Consider the following 11,014-nt stretch of genomic DNA (forward strand, 5'->3'; position numbering starts at 1 on the left):
GAAATGGGCTCTGGTTCCCAACTACGTCATCATGAAACTTCCTCTCCTTCGCTTTAAGGCCCTCTCAAAGGACTAGCCACCTAGGAACATGATTGTCTACTCCCTCTAAACTCCAGCCCATAGCTATTTCAACCTGTTTGCTCTTCCTTGAAGCATGGCTTAGGTTTTTACACCCACACATACCTCTCCTGCAGGGACAAATTCACCAAGAAGCTAGTGAGGCTCAGGCCTTAGGGCACATCCTTGTATCCTGCATGTCTAAGGCCTCATGCCAAACTTCGCAATCGTCTTCTTAAGGAGGGTCCCCCAGAGTGTAGAGGGTAGAATTAGTATGTGCTCCAGCCCCTTTATTGTTTCACTCAGTGTGGACATCTACTCAGTCCGGAACCTTCTGAGGATTTGCACATAACCTGCTCATTCTCTCCCTCTATCTGAACTATATATTGTGCTGTGTGTATTGTTGGTGTTAAGAAGTTTGAGGATTTTTTTCCTCCGCAATTGTGTTATCTTTTCCATTAGATGATACAATTATTCCACAGGAGGGACTGTCTCTTCTTTATATTCTGTGCCAGAATATAAGAGTCCTAGTTCCATATTTTATTTTATTTAAGATTTATTTATTTATTTTAGAAAGAGAGAGAGCACACCTGCACGTGAGCAGGGGGAAGGCAGAGGAAGAGGGAGAGGATCTCAAGCAGACTCCTCACTGAGCATGGAGCCAAACACAGGGCTTCATCCTGACCCTGAGATCATGACCTGAGCTGAAATCAAGAGTTGGATGCTCAACTGATTGAGCCACCAGCCACCCCAGAGTCCTAGTTTCATATTCTATACATACTAAACAAATATTTTGACCAATTCCTTCTGAGGAAGTTTGAAATGGTTAGTTTGTTTATAAGTATCTATATTAAAGATTATTAGAGGCTAAAACTATAATATATTCTCAATACCAAGATCATTCAAATAAAAATCAAAATAAGCACATACTCATGGAGCATGTGTCTTTAAACCCAGCATGGGTAGGTCGTAAATACTTGTTGAATTAATCATATGTAAATCAGGCCCAGAGGTAGAGGGTGGATATTGTTACCCACTGACTTATATCACTAAAGAAGCCAGAGGAATTTAACTGGCTTCTGGCGTGGGCTGGATCTAGAAATCAATCTCTTCCTCTGTTGGTTCTACTTCTATTTTGGATTCACTCTCAGGTAGGTCTAATCCATGCACTCATTTTAGCACCTCTAAAACATCCTATTAGCTCAGAAGCCCCAGAATCAGAGAAAAAAAAAAGCTCCTTTTCCCCAAACTTTCCAACCCAAATTGCAAAATCCAGTCTCATGAGGCCAACTTGAGGCACAACTTGTCCCTTCTGCCTTGTGCCTGGGTTAATGGACCAGAGTGGGGCTGCATGCACTCTGGGGAGTGGGCAGGTGGAAAGAAGGCTATCCCCCATTAAAACCATGTGGATCAAGAAAACAGTAGGAGGTGGTTTCCTAGCAGAAAATTGAGGAAGCCACTTCCATTTCTTTATAGAAAAATGTGAAGAGTGATTACAAAGCAAGGGAAATCTTTATAAACTGCTAGATGGAGAATAATTTGGTAGAACCACTGTAAAAGATAGTTTGGGGTCATCTCGTGCATTGTCTGTGAGCTGGAAGTCCCACTGCTCGAATCTGTGCCTGAGAACGGCTATCACACATGCGCAGTGGCCTCCGCTGCAACATTACACAGAGCACCTGTGTCCAACCCTTATCTGGGGTGGAAAACGGTGATATTCTACTGAGCAGATCAGTGGGAAGGTAGCAGGATTAAATGCCCCAAAGACACCTTCCTAAATGACCCTTCTCCCTTCAGAAATGTATAAGAATTTGAATACAATATAACTTGTCCAAAGTTACGTCATTAAGTGATAGAGCTGGAGTGATCCTTGAACATAAGAGGCCAATGTCCACACATGGTCTTTCCACTAAGATTAAAACTGTTGTGATTTTAAAATATGTGAACTATACACATGCCTTGCTTTTTACATACTCGTCCTGTATCATATTTGTGTATATATGTATACATGTACACACGTGTGTATAGGCATAAATTCATATATACACATATACGTATGCACACACATATGCACATCTATCCAAATATAAATAAGGTAAAAGAGAATGGGTAGAGAGTCAGGCGTGTATGTAATTCACAGATATGTCTAATACATATGGCTGACACAGCTTCTTTGGGTAATGAGTCTTACATATTTACTACATGTTTTAACAACTTGTCTTTGAAGCCTAATAGAGATCATAAATCCAAGGACCAAGTTTCCCTTCCAGTCTTGAACCTTGTTTAATTCTCAGATTGTACTCAAGAAATACTACATTGTGACCATAACATTACAGGAAACAAAGTAAACAATTCAAAATCAGAAGTCACAACGAGGGAAAAATTAAGCTGGTCATTATGGAAAACAGAGCCAATAGTTATTCTATATCTCATCTCTTCTAACCAAGATAAGACTAGAAGAAAAAGAACAAGTAGATTACACACTACAGGAAGTATACTGATTACTGTAATCCTTCTTTATATAGACATGTAATAGAGCAAAATCTGGCCCTTATAGTGTATGTTCCTGAGACAGGGTTGGACACTTAATATTAGCATTTCAATTGTAATTTTAAATTTCTTACAATTCAAATATCTACTGGGTGTACTTTTAGGCAAGCCTATTAGTATTTAAAATAAATTAGACCTCGGGCGCCTGGGTGGCTCAGTCGTTAAGCGTCTGCCTTCAGCTCAGGTCATGATCCCGGGGTCCTGGGGTCGAGCCCCACATCGGGCTCCCTGCTCGGCAGGAAGCCTGCTTCTCCCTCTCCCACTCCCCCTGCTTGTGTTCCCTCTCTCCTCGTCTCTCTCTCTGTCAAATAAATAAATAAAATCTTTAAAAAATAAATAAATAAATAAAATAAAATAAAATAAATTAGACCCCACATCTAGTAAGTATGAGGACTCATTTGTTGCAATCCGGCTAAAGCAAATGGTACTAAATTTTGTGTTTGTTGGTAGATGTAAGGAAGGTGAACTAAACTTATACTTTCAACACACCATTCCACCAATGTGGAATCCAATGGTTGAATTCCAAAATAAAATGAAATGAGACATATCTGAAAAGTAACCGCTCTACTTATGTGCTAATCACACCTCAAAGCATAACATTGCTTTTTTTTTTAAAGAGAAGCAATAAAATCCTATTATGGATTAATCTTGTGCCAAATTTTGTTTTTTAATCAAATCTATTTTCAGCTAAAGAAAATACAAAATGCAAATGAAGGGCTTGATCCTCCAGATCTTGTGAACATGTAAGGGCTGATACACTTCAAAGATTTGTTTAAAAACTCATAAATTAAAATCCTCATACAACACAGGAAGACATACTTATTTGCAAACCTTTTAATTTCATATTCCATGTAAAGTTTCAACCTTATAAAAGTCTTTGGGGGAGAAGATTTTAAAATTCCTAAAATTAGATGTTTATAAATAAATACTGGTCTAATTTAATTTCTTACATATGTACCATATTCTTAGGCTGCAAGTGAGAATTTGGATTTTCATGCTGTAAACAAAACCAAACAACAACACGAAAACCATGTTGAAAAGAGTCAGGGCTCTTGACTATGCAGCCCCATCCTCTCTAGTATACACACCACTCGAACACAAAGGGTGGGTGAGTTCATGGAAGAGTTGTTTGTGTGGCATTCCCCTGTGTGCTTTCTCCATCTGGGATGAAATATTCATTAGCGGACCTAAACAAACTCTTCAGAACATTTTTATCTCAAAGTGAGAAAATGCTATTCGAACAGGCTGCTAATGAAGCCATCCACCATCTTGTTTGATGTTCTCCTAGTTAAAGAGTGCCCTGAAAGGCTTCAGGCAGTCCCTACTCTCAGTTGGCAACTGTTTCAACTGCTGTGGGGCAACTGTGTAGCTGTAACACAGACTCCTGTAAAATGCCAACCCACACGCTGTAAACGTAAAATACCACAATATTCATGGACATCAACTATATAATAGTAGGTATCACATAAACTACATTTTACTACATGAGATCACGAACTCATCATAACATATCATTATGAGGATGCTTCTTCTGAGAATTCAAAGCATAAGAAAGAATGTGATTTGGTTTCTGTCCTGAAGCCAGAGAACACAGAAAATATTGGGAAATAAATGCATCCTGTTGATGAAATATGTAAAATAAGTCATTTGTGCATATATATTTCATAGGATATCTCAAACTGCTTAGAAGCAAATATGGGAAATAACTTTATGTGATTTCAAGATGTGTGTGTGTGTGTGTACACACAGAACTGTAAGTAAAATTAAAGTGTGCAAAATGAAAATTTTATACTATGACTGTAATGATTCCGTCAAAGAAGTCTTAAGATGTTTTTATCATATGTGCTATTACTACTTTTGTTCAATTAGATTAGTACAGTCATTCAGAAGATGATTTCACAGTGTTTGTGCTGAAATGGATTGTGTGCCAAAGCCCATAGGTACCATGTAGAAAGTCACTGAATATAGTATTCTATACCCAGATGACACACAGGCATTTCAAATTCAATACATCAAAAGCTAAACTCAATATTTAATCTCAGTAAAATTGTCCCTCTTCATGTATTTTCTGTTTCAATTCATGACAAACTCTCTGTTGTAGGCAAAATTCTAAGATGTCCCCCAATTGGCAATACCCATCAGTGTTTGGATAGGGCCTGTGAATATGACGGGATCATATTCATGGGATCACTTCCATGATTATGGTACACTATGTGGCAAAGGCAAAGGGATCTTGCAGATGTAAAGTCCCTAACTGGTTGACTCTGAGTTAATCAAAAAGGAAATGAACCTGGGGCAGGACTGATATAATCGGGTGAGCCCTTTCAAAGAGGGTCTAGTAGTCAGGGAGATTCTCCTGCTGGCTCTGAAGAAGTAAGCTACCATGTTGGGAAAGGACCTGTCAGAGGGCCACATAGCAAGGAATTGTGGATGGACTCTAGGAGGTAAGAGCAGTCCCTGGCTGACAGGTAGCAAGAGAACAGGACCTCAGTCTTACAAGGGCAAAGGATTGAAATCTGTCAACAATCCATGAGCTTGGAAGAAGACCCTGGACTCCAAAAGGGAACACAGCCAGCTGCCACCTTGACTATAGCCTTGTAAGACCTGGGCAGTGGACCAGCTAAGCCGTGCCTGGGCTCTCCATGGAAACTAACATAATAAATGGGTGTGGTTTAAAGCTACTAAGGTTGTGGTAATTTGTTAAACAGCAATAGAAAACTGATATATTATCTCCCCAGTTTCCCAAGGCAAGGCAGAAATCTTGGGCGTCATTCTCAGCCATTCTTTGATCATGATTATTCACAATCAATCTTACTTCCAAAATATATTTTTATTCCTCTTCCCATTATTTTCTGTCAGGTCTGTAGTATTTCTCACCTAGATTGCTGTACTAGGTTCTCCAACTGTAGAGTCAAACCTCAATAACCAATACTTCAGAATCTGAGGCCAGCATTCTTTTATCACAAAACTGATCAAGTTGCTCTCCTCCTAAAATACATTAGGATAACCCTTGTGTTCTTGGTCTGATATTCAAAATTCTTTCTGATCTATTACCCACCCTGCTGGCTAGCCTCATCTTCTGGCACTCTCCAACTTAGACTTTGTGCTCGCTGGCCTTACCAAATGACTGTATTTCTCCCCGCATGCTCATTCAAACCTCTGTGCTTTGCATAGACCATTCACTTTGCTTGAAACATCCTTCCTTTTGTGGGCCACCTGGAAAACTTCCTCCTCCGGTCCTCAAGATTCAAATATCTTCACCTTATCCTTCAGTTCCTCACTGAAGCCCTCCCTGGCCACCACCCGCAGACCTGTAGTTTGCTTTCCCCTACAGTTTTTCCATCAGACTTTGGCCATAACTCCTTCACTATTACCTCAACGTAACATCATTATTGGATTCCATGCCTATCTTTCTTCTGTTGTCTTTTATTTTTTTTTAAGTTATCTCTACACCCAATGTGGGGCTCGAACTCACGACCCCAAGATCAAGAGTCGCATGCCCTTCCATGCCTATCCTTTATCCATAAAAGCTTCCTGAAGACAGAGCCTCTATCTCCTTTCACATTCCTTCATCTCTCCACCCCTAACACACTGCTTGGTACACTGCAGGCAGTAAGTACAAATACACAAATACAAAAAAGACATAGTAGAACCCACTATCCTAGTCAAATATTATTTATAAAACTTCCACCTAGATTTGGCATTGTGCAACACACCATGAAACATTTAAAAGGCACAATAAGTTAAGATCATTAACTAATATTGCTGATGTAAGACAAATCACAGAAACACAAGTAGGAAGAAAACTAAGACAAACTAAAGACTAAAAAGCAGACATATTATTAAATTTGTGCTATGCACCAGAAAGGAAGAAAATTAATTTGGGCATTAAAATACGCAGATCTGGATAAGTATAGAACTTCACCCACAAATGGGAAAGACCATTATCACAGAAACTCATCCATTCCCTCTTCTATGCTGTGATGTAAAAGTCCCTGAGTGCCTACCATGTCCCAGACAGGGAGACAGGATGCCAATAGAACATGTCCAACCCAGTCTAGCAGAACTTTTAGTGAAGATGTGTTTTTGTTATTCTACCTTCTTTGAAAAGAACTGCTTGCCTTTACAAATCTTTAAGGAATAATTCAACATTTTATAACAACGAAGAATTGAAGAAAATCCAATTGTTTAAACCAGATGTCTAGGAATTGGTTAAATAAGAGGTGGTATGTTCACACAATGGAATAATGTTCGGGTATTTTAACTGATGCTAAAGAGTTGCCTGGGTGGCTCAGTTAGTTAAAAGTCTGCCTTTGACTCAGGTCATGATCCCTGGGTCCTGGGATCGAGCCTTGTGTCGGGCTCCCTGCTCAGCAGAGTCTGCTTCTCCCTCTCCCCCTGCTCTTTCCCTCTGCTTGTACTCTCTCATGCTCTCTTTCTCTTAAATAAATCTTTAACTGATGCTAAAAATTAGTATATCCAGAACATGATGAAATAATATTATAGTAGTATCCCATTTCATATGTGTGTAGTGTGGTATTTAGATTATACTTGACCGAAGGGGAAAATCTTTGAGAACATATACAAGGGGCACCTGGATGGCTCATTCGATTAAGTGTGGGACTCTTGATTTCAGCTCAGGTCATGATCTCAGGGTTGTGAGGTCAAGCCCTGAGTGAGGCTCTGCACTGAGCATGGAGCCTGCTTAAGATTCTCCCTCCTTCTAACATAACAATAAAAAATTAAAAAAAAAAAAAAAGATTCTCCCTCCGCCCCTTCCCACTCTCACTCTTTCTCTCTCCCAAAAAAAAAAAAACAAATATATTAACAGTGGTATCTGGTTGTTGGACATAGAGCTTTATGTGTTTTTGTTTGGAATATTCTTTTTTTATTATATTTAAAATTTTCTTCCCTTAAACTCCTCTAATTTTCCTACATATTTAGTTTTGAAGCAGAATATATTAAAAAAAGGAATTTCTGATTAAAAAAAATAACATGAATGGGGCACCTGGGTGGCTCAGTCTGACTGATTAAGCAAGCATCTACTCTTGATCTCAGCTCAAGTTGTGATCCCAGGGTCATGAGATGGAGCCCCACGTTGGGCTCCACACTGAGTATGGAGCCTGCTTGAAATTCTCCCTCTTTCTCCCTCTGCCCCTTCCTGCTCATGAATTCTCTCTCTCAGAAATAAATAAAATAACATGAATGCTTTTCTCTATACATGCTCATGGCCAGTAGGAGATCAGTGTTCTTGCAGATAAAGTTTAGATAAGTGGTCCTCATTCAACAAATATTTACTGAGTACTTATTACATGTTAGGCCTACTACTAAATTTTGGCAATATACCAGTGATAAAATTCCTGCCCTCAAGAAGTTCACAGTGTAGAGTGGAGGAAGACACTTGGAAGATGCAATGTAGTGTAGGAAGGCAAGACCCCATATATAGGAGCATGAAGCCTGGGAGGGGGAGAGCCGGGGAGGCTTCTCAGAGGAACTAACACTTAAATTGAGCCCCAAAGATCAAAAGTCAGGAGATTTCTTAATACAAAAAATAACACCTTCCAGGGTGCCTGGGTGGCTCAGTTGGTTGAGCGACTGCCTTCGGCTCAGGTCATGATCCTGGAGTCCCTGGATCGAGTCCCACATCGGGCTCCCTGCTCAGCAGGGAGTCTGCTTCTCCCTCTGCCCCTCCCCCCTCTCATGTGCTCTCTCTCATTCTCTCTGAAATAAATAAATAAAATCTTTAAAAAAAAAATAAAAATAAAATAACACCTTCCTTCCTTCCATAGTTCATGAAAACCAAAACGAATGAGGATGTGTACTGACTTAACTGAGGCCATTAACCTGAACTCGTAGATGCCTTAGTTCAAGGCTGGGCCTGGTGATAGCTCCCAAGGTGCTCGTATTCCTTCTGTGTTTGCAGATGGCCCCACCAACAGAGAGCTTTGAGGCTCCCGTGTCATACTTTTGACAGGGAGTGTGCATGTTCAATCTCTAAATTCTTACTAAAAGTTTAACCTAAGTTGCTCTTACTGTTGTTTTGAATTACTGCATATCATTGTGTCATCTGTGAAACATGGAAGAGCTATTTTCCCCATACAGTCTCTCTTTTACTTACAAGGTTTGCTTGCTTGTTTGTTTGTTTTTAAGGAGCCCCCTCGGGCTTTGCTTGAACCCTTGTAATTGTCACTCCTTTCACCCTTCATCACAGCACTGACTTCACCTTGTTTTAATTAAGTTTCTTCCACCCTCTTCAATATATCTGCATCCTCTAAAAATACTAAAATCCAATGGAACCTACCTGACACCTAGACTCTGCAAAACAAAATATTGCATTTCCAGCTTTCCCGTATGATGCCTCTATTAAACATAGCCGGGTCTTGTAGAGGAATCCACTGCATTGCTTGGTCATATTCCATGGCACTCCAATACGACTGTGCTTCTATACCTTATGTCTACTGACTTGTGCCCCCATCTTATGTGAAGCAACTTTGTTTGCTACCTTCATAGCTATGAATACAATGCCGGCTTTTTAAAAATATTCCTTAGGTAAAATTTACATAGAGTAAAATGTGCAGATCTTAAGCATACAACTTGGTGAATTTTGATAAATGTGCACATCTGCATAACATCCCAATCAAGATAGGAGTATTTCTAGCAGCCCAGAAAGTTCTTTTGTGTCCCCTTCTAACCAATTCTCACTGTTCATATTCTTATAGCCATGGATTAGTTTTGCCCATTCTAAAGCTTTGTATGAATGTGAGGACACATCATGTATGTCTTCTTTTGTTTACCATAATATTTTTGTGATTCATCGATGTGGTTACGTATATCAATACTTTGTTCCTTTTCATTGCTGAGTAATAGTCCATAATGTGAATATACCATAATTTATATATTCATTCCCCTATTTATGGTTTTTGCCAGCTTTTGGCTATTATGAATAAAACTGCTATGAACATTCTTATTCAAGTAAAATGTCTTATGGACATATAGGCTTTTTCTCTAAGACAAAGACCTATGAGTGGAATCATAGATCAGCGTATGTTTAATTATACAAGAAACGGACAATAAATTTTCAAAAGTGGCTGTGTCAGTTTGCATTCCCAACAGCAATGTATGTGAGTCTGAGCTTCACATTCTCACCACTTAGAAACTGTCAGTCTCACTAATTTCAGCCATTCTAGTGGATGTGAAGTAGTGTTTGGCTGTGATTTGTATTTCCCTGATAGCTAATGTTGTTGAGCATCTTTCTATGCAGTTATACATCATGCATATAGCTTTCTTTGTGAAGTGTCAGTTGAAGATTTTTGCCTGTTTTTATAAATTAGATTGTACTTTTTCTTATTTATTTGTAGGGCTCCTTTATTTATTCTGGATAAGGTCCTATGATGGATATGTGTATTGTGAATAGTTTCAGTCTGTGGCTTGCCATTCATTTTCTTCATGGTGTCTTTTGAAAAGCAAAAGTTTTGATTCTGATGAAGCCCACTTCATCAACTTTCTCTGATGCTTAGGGCTTTTTGGGTCTTAGGAAATTTTTTGCTTACCCAAAGGGCACAAAGTTTTCTCCTAGAAGTTCTGTAGTTTTAGCTTTTATATTTTAGGAATATTATTCCTCTCAAATTAGTTGTTTGGGTGTGGTATGAGATAGGAGTCAAGGTTCATTAGTTCATTGGGGTTTTTTGCACATCTGTGCAGTTGTTTTAGTAGAATTTGTTGCAAAGATTTTTCTTTGCTCGTTTGACTGCCTTGGCATTTTGTTGTAAATCAATTGACTATGTAAGTGTGGGTCAGTTTCTGGACTCTATCTTCTGTTCCATTGATCTATGTTTACAGCAAGCCATATCATCTTGATTACTCTAGCTTTATAGTAAGTCTTTTTTAAACTTTAAAAAAAGATTTTATTTATTTGACACTGAGAGAGAGAGAGCACAAGCAGGAGGAGCGGCAGGCAGAGGGAGAGGCAGGCTCCATCCCAGGACCCTGGGATCATGACCTGAGCTGAAGGCAGCCGCGTAACTGACAGAGCACCCAGATGCTTTATAGTAAGTCTTAAAATCATCTGAGTTCAGTTTTGTTCTTATTTTTCAAGATTATTTTTTCTACATTTTTAAAATTATATACTGTTTAAGGGGCCCTGGGGTGGCTCTCTTGGTTAAGCAGCTGCCTTCACCTCAGGTCATGATCCCAGGGTCCTGGGATCAAGCCCCACATCGGGCTCCCTGCTCAGCAAGGAGCCTACTTCTCCCTCTCCCTCTGCCTGCTGATCCCCCCTACTTATGCTCTCTCTCTCTGCGTGTCAAACAAATAAATAAAATCTTTAAAAATAAATAAATAATAAATAAATTATATACTGTTTAATACAATAAATATAATCTTTGAAAAAAAGTCAATTTTAATAAAC

The sequence above is a fragment of the Mirounga leonina genome, unplaced genomic scaffold (genome assembly GCF_011800145.1).
Source record: "Mirounga leonina isolate KUSES-001 unplaced genomic scaffold, KU_Mleo_1.0 Mir_127, whole genome shotgun sequence".
Taxonomy (NCBI): Eukaryota; Metazoa; Chordata; class Mammalia; order Carnivora; family Phocidae; genus Mirounga; species Mirounga leonina.